We start from the raw sequence: 23,858 nt of genomic DNA on the forward strand, positions 1-23,858 counted from the left end.
TCGGCTAAAAACTGTGACAGAGTGGTGCACTGCCCATAACAGCATGACTGTTACTTCATCATCTTTTATTTTAAGGTTAGTGCCTTTCAGCTGTCAATATCAAGAATATCCATAAGATGGCGCCAGATCCCAAATTCTGAAGATAGTTGCTAATGTGAGCCACCTAAAATGAATGCTAGGAATTGGAGTTGGGTCATCTGTGGAAGTAGGAAGTGTTCTCAAATGCTCTGACAGTTTTGCAGCTCCATATATATGGAATTTTTAAAAGCACAAGCAAGCACAGACACACACACGCAGGCATGTGCACACACAGACACCACCACCACCACCACCATCACGGAAAAAAAAAAAAGGTTTCTTTAAACAGAGTTTTTATTTTATGTAAAAATATGAAGACAGTGAATTCCTACCCCCCAAAAAAGAGTCCGGGGGCCTCTTTGTAGATGAAAGTCACATTGTCGATCAACAACAGTTTCTCTGCCTCTTGGAAATCTAAAGGTATCTAAAGACATATATGAAGAGAGCAGCATGCAATTCCTTTTCTTGAATATCTGTAATAAAGAAAAAGCAAAAGAGTGAGTAGACACCTGGCCCCTTAGAAACTAGATCAAGTCCTTGCATGAACTACAAACATCAGTGCATGTTAACCACAATAATCTTGCAACATTTCCTAAAACTGCTGTGTGTTTGTGATTGTACTTTATGGATATGCAGTGTGACTTGCCCTGTATCTCAACTATAAAGCATTCATATGACAGAAATCATGCATGGCCTTCTTGTTTTGCTGATATTCTACATCAGTTTTCATCATGGGAGCTGAAGGTGACTTGAATGCCTCAGATGTGCAGAATGGTTTTAACTTCATTTTTCCCATGCTATTATTTCATGAGTGACTGAGATTTTCTTGACAAATTCATTGTCTAAGACTGTATTATACTAACACTTTTCTACTTTGAGTTTCCCAGCACTACTTTGTATAAGAGTTTCAGCATCTCGGTTATGTCTTTTACACATTTGGAATTCATTGGTGCACAGTAAGAACAAAGGGTCTAGTGTGACTCTTCTGGTAGGTATCCATTGTTCTAAGTATCATTGTAAAGAAAACTCTCTCTGAACAATGCAGCATTTTTTTTTTTTTTTTTTGATTTTTCAAGACAGGGTTTCTCTGTATAGCTCTGGCTGTCCTGGAACTCACTCTGTAGACTAGGCTGGCCCCAAACTTAGAAATTCACCTGCCTCTGCCTCCCAAGTGCTGGGATTAAATGCAGCTTTTTAAGTCTGGTTAAAATCTTGAGATTCTTATTCCATGGTTTCAAACCTGAGTTTCAAACCTCTGTTCTTTTTGGACAGCTTTTTGACAGCACTGGGTTGGCTTTGCTTGATAGCAACGAAGTATGTGAGGCCACCATGAATTGTAATATCTCCAGTTCTGAGATTCTTATAGTGATTACTGTTTCCAACTGGAAAACATTGATCTTGCATGTGAACATAGTGTTTCTGTTGCATTTATCTTTGTAGTGACGCATTGTAATTTTTCCTGGGCATTGTATTCAGTAAATAGATATTTTTTCATGCTATGTCTCTGCTATCTGCCTAAACTCTATAAAGTGTATTAGTTCAGGATTCCGTGATTCCACAGACATGTATGCTTGACGTAAGTTCTCCTGAAGTGATGCTTTGTTGAGACCTTTGTTCAGAGAGGGTGCCTACTCTCCAAAATTCAGTGAGTTCTCAGTGCATCCTGCAGCTCTAGAGTTCACACAGTAAATTCAGAGTAGATGGTAGCATGGAGTATAAAATGCAAACATGGTCTGGCAACCAAATTACCTGATACACTGCACCCCTAAATAAGAAGTACCACACCATACAGCAGAAGTCAAAGACTAAGTTCTCAAGTAGCTTAAGTAGCCAATAGCTGGACTGCCTATGAGTCTACACTCTCCACATCTTCTTTACTACACAACATAGAAACCATGTGGTATGAGAGCTAACTATTCAGTCCAATGTAATTTGCTAACCAATCACAGTCAATAGGTTTCCAATATATATAAGCGTTTGCTTTCTTCACATAAAACAAAGCAGACAGTTTCCTGAAACTGTCCCTGGAGTGGTTTGTGTCTGCATTGTTTATGGACCCATGGGCATTGCTGTCTTTTTGGAGGACATCACTGTTAGGATTCCACTGTCATATATCTAATATGGATGAAATCCAGATATCCAATCTGTCCTACTAGGTAGCTGTTAGTCTATGTTCAGTTAAATATGTTACTGTAATAAAATATTTGAACTGGCATGTACATATTATTTGCTCACTATGAGCAAAGAGAATTGTAAAGTGTTACATAGGCCACCACCCTTATGTTTATGCACTACACCTACATGGATTGCTCACATGTGACTGTATTGAACTTTACCAACCATTTGTTATTTCCTTCCTACTTCCCTGGGCACAATTTTTTCTTACCAGGACAATGAGCTACAGAATTGCTTATTTTCACGATAAAAACTTTTATGATAAATAAGCTACTTCTGCAGAATTCTATGTGAAAACTACATTTGATTTATACTGTTATATCTAGAAAGAGAAAGAATAATTTTCTTGTATTTTTAGACATTATTACTATAATTTATATTTTGAAATCAACTAATCAGTTATTAATTAGAATCCTCTTGTTTTCTTGGGATTATTTTTCAGTTCTATATTTATTTTCTTTATTGATGAAAAGTGTTTGTTTTAAAGAATAATTCATTCCACAGTGTTAGCCAAGGGGGCCTTCCCTGTCTCTGAGGAGAATGGGAAGTGGTAAGAGGGAAGGAATTTGTAAGAGTGGGACTTGGAAGAGAGGAGAGAGTGGGGCTGTGATCAGGATGTAAAGTGAATAAATAAATTAGTTAATGGAAAAAGAATGATATTTTCTTACTAAGCCAGTGGGAATTATACACAACATATTTTACTCATATACATGTAGTCCTCTCTTCAATATATTAATTACCATGACAAAAGTTCTGTATGCTTTTATGAGGAAATAAAATATTAATGATATTTGTACCTTCCTTGAAAAATAAAATATTTTGAATGAAATATAGAAAATATATTTATTCAGCTATAAAACATTGTTATAAAATGTATAAGAAAATTACCTCATTGTAAGCATTTTTGTTAAAATAAATAAGCCATATTTATGGAAATGAATAACTATTTTCACTATTCTATATGGATCCTTAACTTTCATGTTTATCTGTATGTGATGATGAAGGAAGACCTCTCTGTAGCTTATAACATTAAAGTGATCTGTTACACAGGTAGACAAGTCTTCAAAGAGAGCGAACTGTGATAGAATGGAATAGGAAAGCAGAAGGGGCTAAAAAATTAGAGGAAATCATAAAAGGTGATATGTTCCAGAAGAGAAGGACATGAAAACAGGAATAACCAGGAAGATACATTATATATAAAAATGCCACTATAAAATGCTTGACAACGTGTTCTAGCTAGAATCAAAAAGAAAGGGGAGGGGGACTTTAGAAACCCAGAAAGGACTCCAGTACCTCAAAATTTACAATGTTTTATAAATGTATCCTGGATAGTTTTGTGTCAATTTGAAACAAATTAAAGTTATATAAGAGGAGAGAAACTCAGTTTTAAAATTACCTCCATAAATTCAGGCTATCAGCAAGCCTATATGACATTTTGTTACTTAGCAATTTATAGCAGAGGGCCCAGCCCATTGTAGAGCATGCTATCCCTGGGTTGATGTTCTTGAGTTCTAGAAGAAAGCAGGCTGAGCAAGCCATGATGAGTAGCACCCATTCATGCCCACTGCCTCAGCTCATGCCTCCTAACCAGACTTCACCTAATGATGAACAGTTATATAGAACTCTAAACCAAACAGATCCTTTCCTCTCTAAGTTGCTTGGATCATGGTGTTTCATTACAACAATAGTAGCTGTGACTAAGAAAAAACTGAATAAGAATGAAGAATCGTGTCAGGAGGCTGAATGAAACTAAAAGGACTCTTCAGGGAGGATGTTCAAACAATCCAAGATGGATGGAGAGGGTTCAAAACCCTTTGGAGTTAGTGTAATATAAATAATTAGTAACATATCTATATAGGAAATAAGAAGCTGATGAAGATACTTTGGAGTGTAGGTGAAAATATGGATCCACAGGAAGCATATACTGTCAGTGAAAAAAAGGTTGGAATACATTTCAAAAGTCAAACAGAACAATCTCAGTCAAATGTAATTGAAAAACTTTGATTTCGACGCCCAAGATCAGAGGGGAGGAGGACATAACATCTGTCCCAAAACCTGGAGTAACTGGGACCAGCAGGACCAAGCACACAGGAACCCTGCCAGCCCAGTGGCTCAGGTTCCTTCTAGTCACACAACACCCAGAGGAAGCTCCACATGCCTAGGATCAGAGGTGAGGAGGATATTACATCTGTCCCAACACCTGCAGTAACTGGGACCAGAGGAACAAAGCACACAGGAACTACGCCTGCCCAGTGGCTCAGATTTCTTCTGGTCTGTCTGAACTGGTGCCCTGAGCAGACCTTCAGAGCAAGCTCCGCAACCAGTCCCACAACACCCAGAGGAAGCTCTAACATGCCCAGGATCAGAGGTGAGGAGGACACAACAACTGTCCCAACACTGGGAGTAACTGGGACCAGCAGGACGCGGGCACACAGGAACTCTGCCAGCCCAGTGACTCCGGTTGCTTCCAGTCTGTCTGGGCCAGCTGGTGCCCTGAGTAGAACTTGGGTGCAAACTCTGCAGTCATCTCCAAAACACCCAGAGGAAGCTCCTCTCCCAGGTGCTCTAACAAGCCCAGGGTCACAGGATCACAGAGATAGCTTAACTCTGAGAAGTTCTGACACAATCAGGATCACAGTAAGGAAAAGCTCCAGTCAGATTTAGCAAGGGCAGGTAGCACTAGAGATAACCAGATGATGCAGCGCAAGCGTAAGAATATAAGCAACACAAACCAAGGTTACTTGGCATCATCAGAACCCGATACTCCCACCATTGCAAGTCCTGGACACACCATAACACCAGAAAAGCAGGATTCAGATATAAAACCACTTCTCATGATGATGATATAGGACTTTAAGAAAGAAAGAAATAGCACCCTCAAAGAAATACAGGAGAACACAGGTAAACAGCTAGAAGTCCCTCAAGAGGAAACACAAAAATCCCTTAAAGAGCTACAGGAAAACAACCAAACATGTGAAGGAAATGAGCAAAATCATCCTGAATCTAAAAATGGAAATAGAAACAATAAAGAAATCAGAAAGAGAGACAACCCTGAAGATAGAAAACCTAGGAAAGAAATCAGGAGTCATAGATGCAAACATCACCAACAGAATGCAAGAGATAGAAGAGAGAATCTCAGTGGCAGAAGACACCATGGAAAACATTGACACAACAGTCAAAGAGAATGCAAAAAGCAAAAAGCTCCTAACCCAAAACATCCAGGAAATCCAGGATGCAATGAGAAGATCAAACCTAAGGATAATAGGTATAGAAGAGAGTGAAGACTCCCAAGGTAATGGGTCAGTAAATATCTTCAACAAAATTATAGAAGAAAACTTCCCTAACCTAAAGAAAGAGATGCCCATGAACATACAAGAAGCCTATAGAACTCCAAATAGACTGGACCAGAAAAGAAATTCCTCCTGTCACATAATAATCAAAACACCAAATGTACTAAACAAAGAAAGAATTTTAAAAGCAGTAAGGGAAAAAGGTCAAATAACATATAAAGGCAGTCCTGTCAGAATTACACCAGACTTCTCACCAGAGACTATGAAAGCTAGAAGATCCTGGACAGATGTCATACAGACCCTACAAGAACACAAATGCCAGCCCAGGCTACTATACCTAGCAAAACTCTCGATCACCTTAGATGGAGAAAACAAGATATTCCATGACAAAACCAAATTCACACAATATCTTTCCACAAATCCAGCCCTACAAAGGATAATAGATGGAAAATATCAACATAAGGAGCAAAACTACACCCTAGAAGAAGCAAGAAAGTAATCTTTCAACAAATCCACACAAATCTAATTCCACTTCTTACAACAAAAACAGCAGGAAGTGACAATTACTTTTTCTTAATATTTTAATACAAAAATTTAATATTACCAACATATCCTAATTGATTGAAATCCAAAAATATGAGGAATTAGAAATTTGTTGAATGTTATCCAATGGTCTCTCTAATTTGGTAATTGGAGAAATAGGCCCAATATTGTACAATCCATATACACTTTTAGCTTGTTTGTTCATGACAGCACATCTTGCTGTGTACAACATAATGGTCTTGAAATCTTGCTTCTCCTATCTCAGCCTCTCTACTAGGAGTATTGTTTATTTCATGTTTTTACACTATACTATGGTTCTCAGAACAACTTACATATTTTTAAACTATTTATATACCCAAAAGAAATGTAGACAATTAAGTGGGAGGGAGTTTGTAAGAGAACAACAAAGAGTGAGACTGAATGCTTTGCTTGACATTTGTAACTCTTGTATCAAGTTTGAAGAAGAGGACTTTATAAGTTACTCTTTCTCTAAGATGAATGCTTTTCCAAATTATCACAGCTAATGAACCAAGTTCTTACCCTCACCTAATGTCTGTGCCACCCTCCAAGCAGAACTATTGTTCATTGAAACAGTTGGTGAATGACTTTATGGATATCTTAATACCTACACCATTTCTTAAATGAATGTAACCTGTTCTCTGTGGGCTGAGAATAAAGTTACTCACTCAAGTCAAATAGCTTTGACCATAACAGAAGTCTGTATCCAAAAATCATGCCTACAATTCATTTCTTGGTGCAGCAGAACTATCAACTCTCAACTTAGCTATGATGAAGGTAAACTCCTTTGGTGATATGAGGGTCATTGAAGAACAGCCTTATTACAATGAAACCCAATGTCTAAAAATTGTCCTTATTTCAGGCTTGTACCACAGTAAGAGCCAAGATTTTAAATTCTACTAAATACAAAACAAACAAAAATACTTTATATATTTATATTCATTTAAGAAAATACTAGTAGCTATGCATTATTTTTGAAATATACAGCTAATATGTTTGGAGTTATTTAAAATTTATATTGAGAAAAATGTATTTTCACTGTTGCTGTAGACGAGCATCTACATAAGGCTGTTAAATTGTTGTTTTATATCAAACAACTTTTATAATACTCATTTTTATTGTTATAACATTTTATAAATTTTAAAGAATATGACAAAAAAGATATTGTAAGTATTGAAGGGTGTCTCTGGGAGGAGTGGGGGTACAAAAGGGAAACAAGAATGTGATTTAATTCTATTTACTTAAAATATGTTCCTAAATGTTAACAAATTCAGATAAATTGAAATCATGTAACTTTTCTCATCCTAATGAAATAAAAGCTAAAAACAAAACAAAACAAACACACTGGTTTGGGTGATTAACACCTGGAGAGGATTGTTAGTACTTTTTTCTCACCTCTCACTTTTCAGGTAGGAGGGAAGTTTGGAGCAATAAACTTTTATTAACCAGGAGAAGAAAGTCACAGAAGAAAAAAAAGTTACACAAGCAAATATACATAAACTTACATATTTTCATACATACACATTCATACTTTTGGGGCCCAACAGTCTATCTAATCAATTTACATATGTCAATTTATATATTCTTACACATATACTTACGTACGCGTATGGAAAAGTGCTGAAGTGCCAATGCAAAAAGAACTCCTGCATTCAGGATGAAAAATGAATTACAATCTTTATTACATAGAGGGGAAAAAAGCTTCTACCCTTCTATTGCTAAATGAATTTAAACCCAAGCCTGTAAGAAAAAACTTTGTTGTCTTTAGTAAGACTAAGCCTGCCATTCTGGTAAGAAATGACCTGTTCCATCCAATGGTATGGAGAATCCTGCCTGCTCTTTCTGCTATCTCTGCAGCTTCTTTTTTGTTCCTCTTTTTCTCTGCATTCAGTGTATCGCTTTCTTAATTTCTAAGTTCCCTTTTAATTTCTAAATCACTGTACTCTGCTCTCCTTCCCCTTTCTCTTCTGAAACTTGTTCTCTCCTTCTCATAATCTTGATCTCTCCTCCAGCTCTGAAGTAATAATGCGGTTCAATGTAATTGTTTTTAGTTTTTTTGTATCTTTTCTAGAGGAATAGATCACATGGTTTATCTAAGTATACTTTTTTTTTTACAAAAGTTCCCTAAAATTTAAAACACAAATTCAAATCATAAGTTGAATAAGAACTTTACAACAGAGAACTTTACAACAGTGTACATTGAGAGTAATTTTCTGTCTAAACATTAATTTTCTGGCACTGGCTCTTACAGGTTTATGTAGAGTTAAAAACCAAATTTTCGTGACTAAGTTATCATTATAGTTTTGTATAATAAATGCAGTCAATATTTTATCTTCTGTCCTGTCACCTATAATAAACCATTACTTCCCTCTTTTGACAATTGGTTAATTGTATTGCAACCTCTTAGAATGTGTTCTAAGTTGTAAATTCCTGCTTTCTATCTCAGAAGCTATTAGCTTAGCTAGTGACACTGGAAGATGAGCAGAATTCTCATCGCAGTTTTCATATCAGAAAGGGTTTTAGTAGCAGTTCTATTATAAAGGACTTAATAATTATTAGTATAATTTTAGGAATTCTTATAGGAACATCATTATGAATTAAGATATCATATATTTGTCTATATGGCATCACTAAAAGATACTACATCTTTGTTGATCTGCAAAAATCTGACTAAAAGGGGGGATTAATACCTGGTGATTGTTATATAATATTTAATAATAACAGGAAAGGAATATCAGCTGCAAGAAGCAGTCCTGGGATGAAGTCTGTTTGGGACCTTGCCTCATAGAGCTGATGCATTGCAGACTATACAAAGGCAATGGGCCACCTCCAGGAAGGTCACCTGCTAGCTTTAGCCTATCCAAGATGGTCCATGACACAGGCAGGACCTCCCCTCCCCCAATGCAGGGATAAGACACCAACCCACGCACAAACCTTTTGACCCAAAATTTGTCCTATTAACAAGTAATGTGGGGACAAAGATGGGGTAGAGACTGAGGGAATGGCTAACAAATAACTGGTCCAACTTGAGCTCCAACCCATGGGCAAGTCCCTGACACTATTATTGATACTTCATTGTGCTTGCAGACAGGAGCCTAGCATAACTGTCCTCTGATAGGTTACACTAAACATCTGATTGAAACAGGTAAAAGGACTTTCAGCATAACACTGGATAAAACTCAGGGACTCTTATGGAAGAGTTGGGAAAAGGATTGAGGGTCCCAAAGGAGAAGGAATTCCACAGCAAGACCAACAGAGTCAACTAACCTATACTCTTTGGGGCTCTCAGAGACTGAGCCACCAACCAAGGAGCATATATGAGTTAGACCAAGGCCACTGGCACATATGTATCAGATCCACCAACAACTGGAGCATGAACTGTCTGCAAAGCTGTTGCTTATCTGTAGAATCTGTTCCCCTAACTGGACGGCCTTGTCTAGCTTCAGTGCCTAGAAAATGTGCCTAGCCCTAGGGTGGGGGGGATACCTAGGGGGACACCCTCTCAGATGAGAAGGGAAGACTATGGGAGAGATTTGTGAAAAGGGTACTGGGAGGGAGGAAGCAATCAGGATATAATATGAATAATTTAATAAAGAAAAATGTCAAATTTCAATGTAGCTGGCAATATATGTGAAGGCCTATTTAGTGCTCCTCTGTATTTGTGGACATTTATGATGATGTTAAATAATTATAATTGGTATTACTATAAAACAACTTGAAATAAAGAAATATGAACCCCTGAGCTTTGTTTCTGTTTAGAACATGGGGCATGTTCAGCTAGATATATGTTTTAGACACATACTCAATGGTAAGCAGTAGATCTGGAGCTTCAGAAGATTTGTGGATGGTCACATGAACACACTCATAAATATATGGTCAGCATTCATCAGCCTAGCTGATGTAACAATGTCAGGAGCAATCTAGGAGAGACTAAGGCTAACAGGTGACTTTCCTGCATGGCTTATGATAGGTGAGCTCTGAGAGGTAAGGTCCCAAGAGCCTTCATCTCAGAATTGGCTTCATGCAATTGATATGCGTTTTCCTATCACTATTACATAGTCTAATGACTCCTGGGCACTAGCTCACCCTAGCAGGCAGATTTCCTGCAGGCCAACATAAAGGTGAACTTTTAAGAATTAGTACTGTTTAGATGAGTTAATGATTTTATAGAATTCCTGATTTGATTCAAATAATCTTAGGAAGAAAGTTTCAAGAGATTATTTTAGTCAGTATAAAGTTAGAATCAAGAATAGAATGTACCCACTTCTCATAAAGGGTGCATAATAAGAAATACAATGAGCATTCATAAATTATACTAAGAAGAGATATAGATTTGTAACAAACTTCTGTTTGAGGGGAAAAAATTCAGGTGCAAGGATAAAGCCACAGGTGTGTACTCGTTAACAAAAAGTTAAAAAGCTCCAAACCTCCTGCCTGGTCAAAAAGGGGCTCCTGGCTGGCTAGCCAGAGAAAGTAATCATAGCAATAAATCCTTTGTTCAATTCCCCACTGCTAAACAGCATGTGTTAATCATCCTGAGCCAGTGGTTTTCAGCCACAGAATAGCTAGAGAGTATTCAATTTCCAGAAGCCATCAGCTTCTAGTCCCCAGTACAGTTAGAGAGAGTTATAAGTCCAAAGATCATTAGTCTTTAGCCTTAGTCTGACTCTGTGTCCCACATGACAAGGGGCATGAGTTTAGCAAGAACTATCTGTGACAGAACTGTGAGCTGAGGACCAATCCCCTCTTCTCTCTCACAGCTTTAGCATAACCATTGTGACTCCATGGGCTTGAGGGAGTCATGGAACCTACAGATTATTCTGGGTTTCTACTGAAAGTATTTTTATGGCACTGCACCCTAAAATTGCATAGAGAGATTGTAGTTCAGTTGGTATAATGCATATCAAACATGTCTGAGGCCCTAGGTTTGGTCCCTACTGCATAAACCAGGTTTGATGATGAAGACCTGTCACCTCAGCACTTGGGAATGGATAGAGACAGGACCATCATAATACAAGGTCATTTCCCACTACATAATGATTTTTTATTTTATTTTTAATTTATTTTTATACTCCATATTCCATTCCCCACCCCACCCCCATCCACACTCCAACTGCTCCACATCCCACATCTCCTCCCCACCCCACCCCATATCCATGTAGATAACCCTACCCCCCACCCCACCTGACCTCTAAACTCCCTGGGGACTCCAGTCTTATGAGGGTTAGATGGATCATCTCTGAATGAACACAGATATGGAAATCCTCTACTGTATGTGTATTGGGGGCCTCACATCAGCTGGTGTATGCTGTCTGTTTGGTGGTCCAGTGTTTGCGAGATCTCAGGGGTCCAGATTAATTGAGACTGCTGGTCCTCCTACAGAATCACCCTTCTCCTTAGCTTCTTTCAGCCTTCCCTAATTCAACAACAGAGGTCAGCTGCTTCTGTCCATTGGTTGGGTGCAAATATCTGCATCTGACTCTTTCAGCTGCTTGTTGGGTCTTTCAGAGGGCAGTAATGATAGATCCCTTTTTGTGAGCACTCCATAGCCTTCTGTAAGGCAAAGGACATAGTTGATAAGACAAATAGGCAACCTACAGATTGTGGAAAAAATATTAACTAACCCCACATCCAATAGAGGGCTAATATCCAAAACATATAAAGAACTCAAGAAGTTAATCACAAAAAAAAAAAAAAAAACAACCCAATCAAAAAATGGGGTATAGAACTAAACCAATAATTCACAACTGAGGAATCTCGAATGGCTGAGAAGCACCAAAAGAAATGTTCAAAGTCATTAGTAGTCAGAAAAAAGCAAATCAAAACTACCCTGAGATTCCACCTTATTCCAATTAGAATGGCTAATATCAAAACCTCAGGTGACTATATGTGTTGGAAAGGATGTGGAGAAAGAGGAACACTCCTCCATTGCTGGTGGGATTGCAAACTGGCACTCTGGCAATCAATCTGGAGGTTCCTCAGAAAATTAGAAATAGATCTATCTGAAGACCCACTATGCCACTCTTGGGAATATACCCAAAAGATGCCTCACCATGCCACAGTGGCACTTGTTCCACTATGTTCATAGCAGCCTTATTTATGATAGCCAAAAGCTGGAAACACCTATATGTCCCATGACAGAAGAATGGATACAGAAAATGTGGTTCATTTACACAATGGAATCCTACTCAGCTATTAAAAATTAGAACATCCTGAGTTTTGCATGCAAATGGATGGAACTAGAAAATATCATCCTGAGTGAGGTAACTAAGACCCAAAAGGACATGTGTGGTATGTATTCACTAATAAGTGGATATTAGCCAAAAAGAGAAAAAGAAAAAGAAAAAAAGGAGAAAAGAAAAAAATGTACAAAATACCCAAGATACAGTTCACAGAATTCACAAAGCTCAACAAGCTGAAATACCCCAGTGAGGAAGCCTCAGTCCCACTTAGGAGAGAGAAGAAAGCAATTTCAAGTGGGGAGGGAGGGAGGGACCTGGGAAGGAAAGTGGATGGATGGAGAGGGGTTTGGGGGGAGAGGGGAACCTGATCTGGTACTGGGTGAAGGAAAAGGACTGAAGCCCTGAGGGCAGGCAGAAAGAATGGAAACAGACAACCTTGGGAGGTAGGAGTTTGGGGGTGGGGGACCCTCCAGAATGCACCAGAGACCTGGGAGGTGAGAGACTCTCAGGACTCAAAGGGAGGGACCTTAGATGAAATGCCAAACAGTAGGGAGAGGGAACTTATTGAACCCACCTCCAGCAGGAAGACAGGACATCAAGTGAGGGATGTGGTTGCCATCCCACAGTCACATCTCTGACCCGTAATTGTTCCTGTCTGAAAGAATTACAGGAATGGAAATGAGAGGTGACTGAGGAAAAGAGGGTCCAGCAACAGGCCCAAAGTGGGATCCAGCTCAAGGGTAGGTCCCAAGACCTGACACTATTACTGAGGCTGTGGAGTGCTTACATAGCGTCAGTGCTTACACAGAGTACCTGGGCTAGGGACTCTGTTGAACACAACATAAACAAACAAAACAAAACAAAAACAAAAAACAAAAGAGAAACAAAAATTAAAAAAAAAAAACACGATGGGTCTGGAAATAGTGCACAATTTTAATTGCAGCAAATGAGAGGTAGAAGCAGGTTTTTATGAATTTGAGGCCAGTATGAAGCTTGATCTGTGTAGCAAGTTCCAGGCAAGCCAGGGATATTTAGGGAGACCTTGTCTAAAAAACAAAAGCAACTATGTAGGTAGTCAGTATGCCTGTGACCTCAGGACAGGAGATTGAAACAGGAAAATTGTGAGGTCAGCCTGTGCTATGTAATGAGATGATCTCAACACACACACACACACACTCACACACACACAGTGGTATAGATGCCTTGGTCCTTAAGTATTTACCATACAAATAATAGGACCAGTTTGATCATTAGCACACACTTTAAAAAAAACCTGTGCACTGATGTATGATTGCAATCTCAGTGCTACTGAGAAAAGGAAAGCTGTGGTTCATCATCCCCAACAATAGCTGTCTACTAAGTATACACACAGAGAGGGGCATATACCACAGGTCACAAATGGTGGCCTGTAGGCTTAAATTTTTCAATACCTTATTTAATAAGGGTTCTTAAATACTTCAACTCTCCCACTTCTTGCCCATCATCAAAGGTATGGGAGGAAGAAAGGTTAATAGGACAACGGGATGTGGATTTTTTTAGAAGTAGTTCTTTGGAGTAACTCCAATCTTCATTGTTAGGATACCATCAGTCCAGTTCAGTAGTGTGTCCAAACACAAATTAGCAGCAGTGGCATCATCTAGCAGAAACAGTCAGGCCTCCATTTACTGGGCATGAGTCAGTAATAGCCGCCCGAATCAGCCAGAAGGCCAGGAGAACCACAGAAGAAGCAAGAAAAATGAAGTGTTGCATGGCTCACAATGCAAGTGCGCTGTCGCTGTTTGTTAGGTCCTACTTATACTCTTTCCAAACATCACAGGTCTTCTCACATGTCTGCTTTAGCAAAACATCACATAACCCAACTAGAAATTTCTATTTCAGAGTTCAGAGGACAATTTTCACTAGTCAGTTCTCTTCTTCCATCATATTGCACCCAGAGATGGAACTCAGAAAATCAGGCTTGGCAACAAATCTTGCACAAAGTCATCTCACTAGACCTAAAACCAAACATTTCCTGAATATTTGAAAGCTCTGTCATTCTCTAATGGTCATACGAGGCCAAGTAAGAGCTAACTACCTCCACCATGCTGCAATGAACACTCTGCAGCCTTCTCTCTGTCAATCCAAAGCTTCTGCACCAATCCCAGAGTAGTACACAATGTTTTCCTTTTGCTGACAAACTTCATTTACTTCTCTAGATTCATTGTCTAGGAATGAATTTAATCTCAGGATCCTTGGACCCACCAAACAAAATTCCACGGTCCCCATTCTCCCTTCTTTCCTCCCTCTCTGCCTCTCCTGTTTCTTCCTTTCCCTTTCTGTCTTTATCCCCTTTTATATTTATAATTTGAATTGTCAAAAGTCAAACTCATTTGAAGAGGGAAGAGAGAAAGTCTTCAGACTTCCCCTGCTGGATTAGATAAAGTTAGCATTTGGGGATATGTTTCAGCCATTCATCTCAGGAAATGACAGTATATTCATGACATGTAAATGTGCCAGGCTCAGCCTCCCACAAAACTGAAAAGAATTCCATCCTCTGATGTGGCTATCTGCTAAATTCACACAGCAAGCACAATGGTTTCCTCAGAGGTCATTTTCAATTTTTGGCTCTGTTTTGTCGTTGTTTCTACTTTTTCCTGTAGCTGCCTTTTATTCTCCTGCCTTGTTCATTGCATCTTCTAGTAATTCATTACAGTGTTAACTGAAATCAAACTAGTAGGCTTATTCTCCACCACTACTCTTTGATCTTAAGGGGGAAAAAAAAGAGATGGGAGTGAGAGGAGGAGGACAAGAGGAAGGGAGAGGGGGAGAGTGTGAGACTGTAGACTGAACATCCTGCTTGCCTGAGAACTTGAAGATTTAGAGCCACCTGCCAAAAATTGTGATTCATGGTTGTATTGAGTGGGCATGCAGATTTTAAAGATAATTAGTATATTTTCATTTTATTGATTGTGTGTGTGTGTGTGTGTGTTGTGTGGTGTGGTTTGTGTATTTATGCTCAGTGGAAGCCAGCAGTCAATTGCATGTCTTCCTTTGTCTCTCTCAACATTATTTTCTTTTCCACCTGAGACATTAATAAGTACATTTATTGTTTTGCTTAAGTCCACTCCTCATTCCTACTCTCCCATGTCCTCCCCTATTCCCATGACCACTATTCCAATTACATGTGCCTTTTCTCTTTTCTAAATGCCTGTGGAGTCCACTTGGCTCTGCCTGTGTATGTGTGGGTAATATTCTAAAGCATGAGTAAGCCTCTCAAGGGCTGCATTCCTGAAGAAAACTGACTCTCCCTCTCTTGGCAGCTATAAATTACCAATAGCTTCTCAGCTGGGGGGAAGGGTGGCATTTCCTGGTTCCCTCTTCTCTTCATGCTGGGATTATGTCTGGTTTGATTATGTGCATGTAGTCAGAGCTATCATATGTGCAACTGCTCTGTTATATCCAAAAAACACTGTTTCACCGTATTCACGCATCATTTTGTTGAATAAGACAGTCTTTCACTGAGCCTGAAGCTCACTGATTCAGCTTGGCAGTTTAGCAACCATGCTCCAGGGACCCCTCTTGACTCCACTTAACCAGAGCTGGGATTTCAAACCCAATAATCTCCACTCACCTTTTATGTGAATGCTTGGGATTGAACTTTGATTCTCACTCTGAGAAAACATGCATTTTATCAACTGAACCATCTCCTCAGCCTTCCATTTTCAATTTTTTTTCTTTTACTGAAAATAGATGTTTCCCTTCACATAATATATGTTGATTAAGTTTTCCCCTTTCTCTACACCTCCCAGTTGCTTTTTTTTACTTCTCCTCCTATCTGGATCCCTTCCTTTCTGTCTCTCATTAGAAATCAAATATGTGGCAGGGCTTCATGGCCAAAGAGACACCCACCCACCCTACACCACCCACACTGCCCCAGCCACACACCCACACACACACCCCACACACATACACATACACACACTTACACACGCACACACGCACGCACTCAGCCACTTTGATGATCAAATATGTGATACAGAAATGGAAAAGATAGCTATGATGGGTTAGAGAGAGGGCTGAGGTAGACATGCTGTCATTACCCAATATAGCATTGTATTCAGCAGTATGGAGCTTATGCAGATGCAAACTCTGTCTCCAAACTTGCTGAACAGCCTAGGGATCACATTGGTTCTAGGCAATGACAGAGGGCCAAAATGAGGATAGACTCATTCATAACTTTGTATAAAGATGCCAGAATTACAGAAAGAAAAAATGAAACCATGTTGCTGGTCTATCTGAATGTCTACACGTAAAAGAACACAAATGGATCCATATCTGTTCTCTTAGTTAGGGTTTTACTGCTGTGAACAGATACTATGACCAAGACAAGTCTTATAAGGAAAACATTTAATTGGGGCTGGCTTATAGGTTCAGAGGTTCAGTCCATTATCATCAAGACACAAGCAAGGCAGGCATGGTGCAAGAGAAGCTGAGAGTTCTACATCTTCATCTGAAGGCTACTAGTAGAAGACTGACTTCCAGGAAGCTAGGGTGAGGGTCTTAAGTTCACACGCACAATTACATACCTACTCCAACAAGGCCATACCTCTAAATAGTGCCACTTTCTGGGCTAAGCATATACAAAACCATCACATTCCACTCTCTGGCCCCCACTGACTTGTACAAACATATGAGACTATAGGGGCCATACCTAAACATAGCATAATGTAGAAGTACATTTAGTCCAACTTCCAGAGTCCCCATAGTCTCAAAAATGTTAAAAACCCAAAGTTCAAGGTCTCTTCTGAGATCCATGCAATCACTTTACTGTAATCCCAAAGCAAGACAAGAAACCAGCTGGGCAAACTCCAAACTCTGCATCTCCATGTCTGATATCATAGCAGTCTTTGGATCTCCAACTCCATTTTCACCTTTGTTGGCGGCAACAAACTTCTTTCTTCTGAGCCAGTTCTATTCCCTTTGAATAGATTTCCTCAGCAGATAGCCCATGACTCAGACATCTTTAAAATCTTGCAGTCTCCAAAACAACTTCAATGTTACAGCTTCTTGTTTCAGTGTCTGGGATCCACACGTGATCTTTCGGGCTCCTCGAAAGTGCTGTTGTCACTTCTCCAGCTCTGCCCTCTATAGCACTCTAAGCTCAGGTTGAGCACTCCACTGCTGCTGCTGTTCTTGGTGATCATCCATGGTACTGGCATCTTTAATATGCTGGAGGCTTCTGCTGCAACTAGGCTTCACCTATAGCCTCTCATAGGCTCTCTTCATGATGCCAAGCCTTAACTCCTTTGCATGACCCCTTCTGTCCTGGGCCATCAACTACAACTGAGGCTGCACCTTCACCAATGGCCTCTCAGAGTGCCAAACCTCAGCTGTTCTTCATGACTCCTTCATGCTTCAAAACCAATATGTCCTGGGTGACCCTTACACATTACCAAGTACAGCTGCAGCAAGAGGTACAACCTTGGCTATCTCTGAAACACAGCTTCTTTGTGCTCTCAGAAAACATTTCCCAGATTTCACCTCAGTGATGCTGGTCTCTTCTTAGCCACAGCTAATTACTTAGCTGCAGCTAACCAGCATCAGTTGTCCCAATAGTCCCTTCTATTTTTCACTTTAAAGCCGAAACCACATGGCTGAAACTGCAGTGTTCTGCTGCTTGCTGGGGCTGGAACAAGATCCGCCCCCATATTCTATTACCAGCTTTGTTTTCTGACTCCCTCTCTGTTTAAGCTTGGCTTTCCTGGAACTTGCTCTGTACATTGACCTTAAACTCAGAGATCTGCATGTCTGTCTCCTAAGCGCTGGGAGCAAAGGTGTGGTCCACCAATCCTGGATTTAAATTTTTATTCAACTAGAAATTGCTCTGTTCTAGGCTGGCCTTGAACTCAGAGATCTGCTTGTCTTTGCCTCCTGGGATTAAAGGCTTGAACTACCATGCCTGGATCTAAATTTAGCTGGGTGGGGTCTTACCCCAAGGTCACTACTGCCTTAATTCAATTTAATATCCTTTAACACAGGTTTCAGCTCCAGTTCACTTCCTGGTGCCCCTTTAATACTTGAACCACATATTTTATACTTTTCCTTTCTCAGCTTGCTATGCTTGTTTAAAATACTCTTAATGAGACTTAACCAGAGAACAAAGTCTATGCTAGGCATTTCTGAGACTTCCTTTGTTAGTGCAACTAATCTGAGTCTCTTCACCTCAGTGTCAGGCAGACTCTTCAGACCAGGGCAAAAAGTAGGCACATTCTTCACCAAAATACCACAAAAACAGTGTCTATGCAACATACTGAAATTCTCCACTAAATCCTCTTGGGCCAGGTCTGCACAATTCGAATCACTCTCAGCAACAAAGTCTCCCATATTCCTACTAGGATAGCCCATTAAGCCCCATTTAAAGTATTCTTTGGCTTTCCCAATCCAAAACCCCCAAATCCACGTTCTTCTAAACAAAAGCATGGTCAGCCTGTCACAACAATACCCCAGTCCCTGGTACCAACTTCTGTCTTAGTTAGGGTTTTACTGCTGTGAACAGACACCATGACCAAGGCAAGTCTTATAAGGACATTTAATTGGGGCTGGCTTATAGGTTCAGAAGTTCAGTCCATTATCATCAAGGCAAGAACATGGCAGCATCCAGGCAGGCATGGTGAAAGAGAAGCATGCAAGAGAAGCTGAGAGTTCTACATCTTCATCTGAAGGCTACTAGTAGAAGACTGACTTCCAGGAAGCTAGGGTGAAGGTCTTAAGCCCACACCCACAGTGACACACCTACTCCAACAAGGCCACACTTCTAAATAGTGCCACTCCCTAGGCTAAGCATATACAAACCATCACATCTATCATACTGAAAAAAAAAAACATGTCTTAAGTAGATCAAGGACCTCAATATAAAATCAGAAATAAAATCAATAGAAGAGAAAAGGGGGAATAATCTTGAAGGCATTGGCACCGGATCTAACTTCCTGAACGGAATACCAGTAGCTGGGCACAAAGATAAACAGTAAATAAATGGGAACTCATGAAACCCAAAAGCTTCTGTAAGGCAAAGAACACCACCAATGGGCAGTGCACAGATGGGAAAAGGTTTTCCCATCCATATGGAGACCAACTCCAAATCTGATGTTGGTCTCTTCCTGCAGGAGACCATCTGTGGAGACTTCTGGCTCTGCCTGGCAGGATGGTTCAAGAGAAGGGAAAAGAGCACAAGCAGCGAAAGTGTTCTCTTCCCAGGCAACGTTACAGCTCTTGTGACAGATGCTCTCAGACAATGGAGTGACTCTCACATGCCTTTCTTCCTTCTGGATCAGATCTTATATACAGTTTTGGGAGGAATGGGTCTGACAGCGGGTGTTTCCTATTGGCTTGGCCTGAGATGCTCATCTACATGAAGAGGGGCTTGGAGGTGCTGCCCCTAGGTGACTGATGGCCACAATTCTCTTTATAGAGAGCTGTGGCTAGGAGCAGGTGAAGCTCCTGCTGTCTTTTCAGGGTTCCCAGGGTTTCAAACCTTAGCTAGACTTTACCAGGCTTCCTCACATGGTCCACTGCCTCACAACAGAGGGCTAATATCCAAATACATAAAGAACTCAAGAAATTAAACACCCACAAACCAAACAATCCCAATTTAAAACAGAAAATACCTTAATGTGAGGGGAGGAGCCTAATCTTATTGTGACCCTATATGGTATGTTTTGTTGATATTACTGGTAGGTCTGCTTTTTACTGAAGGGAAAAGAGGAGGAATAAATTGGGGAGGGAGAGGGAGAGGGGCTGGGAATAGTGGGGAAATGTAATATATGAGAGAATAAATAAATAATTTTAAATGCTAAAATTAGAGAATAAATAACTAAATAAAATTTATCTAGAGAGATAAATTATCTCAACTCCTTTTCTAATAATTCTTCTGCTAGCATAAAATGTCAACCATCAAGTTTATAAAATATACACGTGAGATGTACACAGAAGTCCTCTAAACAGCTGGAAAAATCACAAAAGTCCAAATAATTCACTAATGAAACTGAGCAAAAAATATAATAATACTATGTATAAATTACTGTTTTTTATTAATGGTTTGCATCTGTACCGTGGATCCATGATCTGAGGATATGCATAATATTTTTTTTTCCTTCAAACAACCTGGATGTCCCTTAGCCAAAGAATGGATAAAGAAAATGTTGTAAAATTACACAATGGAGTATTATTAGTCAGCTGTTAAAGAAAATGACATCATGAAATCTGCAGGCAAATGGATAGAACCAGAAAAAGAATCATCATCCTAAGTGAGGTAACTGAAATCTAGAAAGACAAACATAGTATGTATTCACTTATAAGTGGATACTAGCTGTAAAGTAAAAAGCAATCATGCTATAGTCCTCTGACCCAGAGAGGCTAAGCAACAAGGAAGGCTGAAGTGGGTATACAAGGATCGCCCTAGGAAGAGTAGATTTCACATGTGGGCTGGAAGCAGGTAGAATTGGGAACAGGAGGGATCAGTTTGGGGGAAGGAAATACTGAGAGAGACAGCTGGAATTGAGGGCATTTCAGGATTGAGATGGAAACCTAGATCAGTGAGAGGTCCATAAAATCTGTGAAAGTAACCTTAGCAATGTCTCCTAGTAATGGGGTCATGGGGCTTGAACTGACCATCTATAACCAGGTGAGACTCAGATGGAAGGTGTGGGATAAAAACCATGTCACAAAGCCTTCCACTTGCAGTTTGCTCAGCCTGAAGGAGATGCTGGGACTGGAGTCTAGTAGAATCATCATCAAAAACACGAGAGACTTCATCTAGCAATTGATGGGAGCAGATACAGAGTCCCACCATCCAACATTAGGCAGAGCTCAGGGAGCTCTGCGGAGGAGTGGGTGGAAGGATCAGAGAAACCAGTAGGGTCACAAACACTATGAAAACACTGCCCACAGAATCAACTGTTAAGGACTCATGGGAACACACTGAGTTAGGGAGCCTGTAGGAGTCTGACCTAGGCCCTCTGCATATTTGTTATGGCCAAGTAGCTTGGTGTTCTTGTGAAAATCCTAACAGTGGAAGTGGGAGCTGTCTCTGACTCTTTTTGCTTACTTGTTGGGCCCTTTTCCTCTTACTAGGTTGCCTTCTCCATCCTTGATGTGATGTTGTGTGTCTTATCTTATTGTAGCTTGTTATATTGTATTGGGTTGATGTCCCTGGGAGGCCTCTTCTCTTCTGAGGGGAGGTAGAGAGGGTGTGGATAGGAGGAGAGGGAGACCAGAGAGAAAGACTTGGGGGAGAGGAGGAAGGAGAAGCTGCAGTCAGAATTTTCAAAAGAAAGAAAGGAGTTTCTTTCCTTCAACAGTATAAGCTCTGATGTTGTTTTTCATAGAAGTATTATGTATAATCAATCACTGATATGGTGAAATGATCACCAGTTATTGAGATAGAAGCTTCTCAGTTATATTAGGACCCAGTTATTAATTACTGATCTTAGTGCCTGTATTAATGGTGTTCGTACTGATCGGAAAGCCTTTTTATATCACAATGAGTTCAAGGCTATTCCCATTTTCTCTTGCATCATGCTCAGTGTATCTGATTTTATGGCTGAGGTCTTTGAGCTATTTAGAGTTGAATTTTGTACAGGGTAACAAATATGTGTCTATTTGGATTCTTCTACATCCAGCCCATGTACCATTTGACCAGCACCTTTTGTTGAGGATGCTTTCTTTTTTCTAGTGTGCATTTCTGGCTTCTTTATCAAAAGTCAAGTTTCCAAAAGTGTGTGAATTTATGCCTAGGTCTTCAAGTTAATTCCAATGATCAAAGTGTCTATTTTTGAGCCAAATAGCATCATCTTTTATTACTAAAGCTCTGTTGTACAACTAGAAATTGGAGATAGGGTTACCTCCCACACTTCTTTTATCCTTCTGGATTGTTTTAGTTATCTTAGCTTTTTTGTATGTCTAGGTTAGCTGCCTTGTATCTGTAATTGCTTCTGGTAAAATGACCATTTTTACAATATGAATACTACCATACTCATAAGCACTGAGATATCTTTCCATCTTGTGATATCTTCCTCAATTTCTTTCTTCAGTGACTTGAAATTTTTATCATAAAACTCTCATTTGCTTGGAAAAAGTTACCCCAAGATGTTTTATATTATTTGAGGCTATTGTCCAAGGTATTATTTCCTTAAATTATTTCTCGGTCACTTTGTTATTTATATATAGAAGGGCTAAGGATTGTTGTGAGATAATTTTATATACAGCTATTTTGCTGAAAGTGTTTATTAGCTGTAGGAATTCCCATGTGGAATTTTTAGTGTCACTTATGTACACTATGATGTTATCTCCAAAGAAGGATACTTTGTTCTTTCTTTTCCAATTTATATCACCTTGATCTCCCTAAGTCCTCCTACTGCTCTAGTGAAAACTTCAAGTGTTATATTTAATAGGTATGAGGAGAGCAGACAACCTTGTCTTGTTCCTCATTTTAATGGAATTGCTTTGAGTTTCTCTCCATTTAAGTTGATGTTGATTATAAGAGTGATAGGTCAGTCCCAAAGCAGCTGACTGAGACAGCGGGCTTACACCCAACCAATGGACTGAGGTTGAGGACCCCTGTGGTTGAACTATGGAAAAGCTGGAAGAAGCAGAGGAGGAGGGCAACCCCATAGGAAAACAGAAGTCTCTATTAACCCAGACTCAGCTAACCTGAGATCTCTCAGACACTGAGCCATCAACCAGGCAGCATACACTAGCTGGTATGAGCCCCCACCCCACCCCACCCTTGACATACATGCAGCAGAAGACTTCCTGGTCTGGCCTCGTCTTCAAGAGAAGATGAGCCTAACTCTCAAGAGACTTGAGGCCCCAGGGAGTGAGAAGGCCTGGCTGGGGTGGGGTGGGGTGGGGACATTATCTTGGAGATAGCAGGGGAGGAGTACTGAGGGGTAGGACCTTGGTAGGGTGAACAGGGAGGGTGTAGCAACTACTGTAAAAAAATAAAAGTAATAATAATTTAAAAAGAGTGATAGGTCTGTTTAAATTCCTTATGCGATCTTGATTTAACTTTGATAAGAAAGTGTATTGAGAAAATTGCCTGTTTCTTTTAAATTTTCCACTTTTGTAAAGTACAAATTTTGAAGTATGCCCATTTGGTCTGGACTTCCTCGATGTCCATTGTTATGGTACCCCATTCAATTTTAATTTTGATAATTTGGATATCCTCTATCCACTTTTTGTTAATTTAGATGAGTTTTTAAATCCTATTGACTTTCTCAAAGAACCAACTCCTTGTTTCATTGGTCCTTTGTGGTGTTTTTGTTGTTTCCTAATTTGTTTCTAATTTATTAATTTCAGCCCTCAGTTTGATAATTTCTTGCCATCTACTACTTTTGAGTGTGGTATCTTCTTTTTGTTTTAGAACTTGTAGGTATGCTTTTAGGTTACTAGTATGAGATCCCTTCAGTTATTTTATGTTGCCACACAGAGTCATGAACTTGCCTCTTAGAATGGCCTTCTTTATTTTCCATAAATTTGCATATAAATACATTTTCATTCAATTCTAGGAAGTCTTAAGCTTCTTTCTTTCTTTCTT

At 39.7% G+C, this 23,858-nt stretch overlaps 1 long non-coding RNA gene across 1 annotated transcript in view; it reads right to left on the reverse strand.

Annotated features, from left to right (window-relative positions):
* Positions 1 to 354: 354 nt before the first annotated feature.
* The window catches only part of LOC116079070, a 53,506-nt gene continuing 30,002 nt past the window's right edge, over positions 355 to 23,858 (reverse strand). The window contains exon 3 of the long non-coding RNA XR_004113744.1: positions 355 to 551. This is a non-coding gene — a long non-coding RNA (uncharacterized LOC116079070). The remainder of the gene's footprint in view (positions 552 to 23,858) is intronic.

The sequence above is a fragment of the Mastomys coucha genome, unplaced genomic scaffold (genome assembly GCF_008632895.1).
Source record: "Mastomys coucha isolate ucsf_1 unplaced genomic scaffold, UCSF_Mcou_1 pScaffold5, whole genome shotgun sequence".
NCBI lineage: Eukaryota > Metazoa > Chordata > Mammalia > Rodentia > Muridae > Mastomys > Mastomys coucha.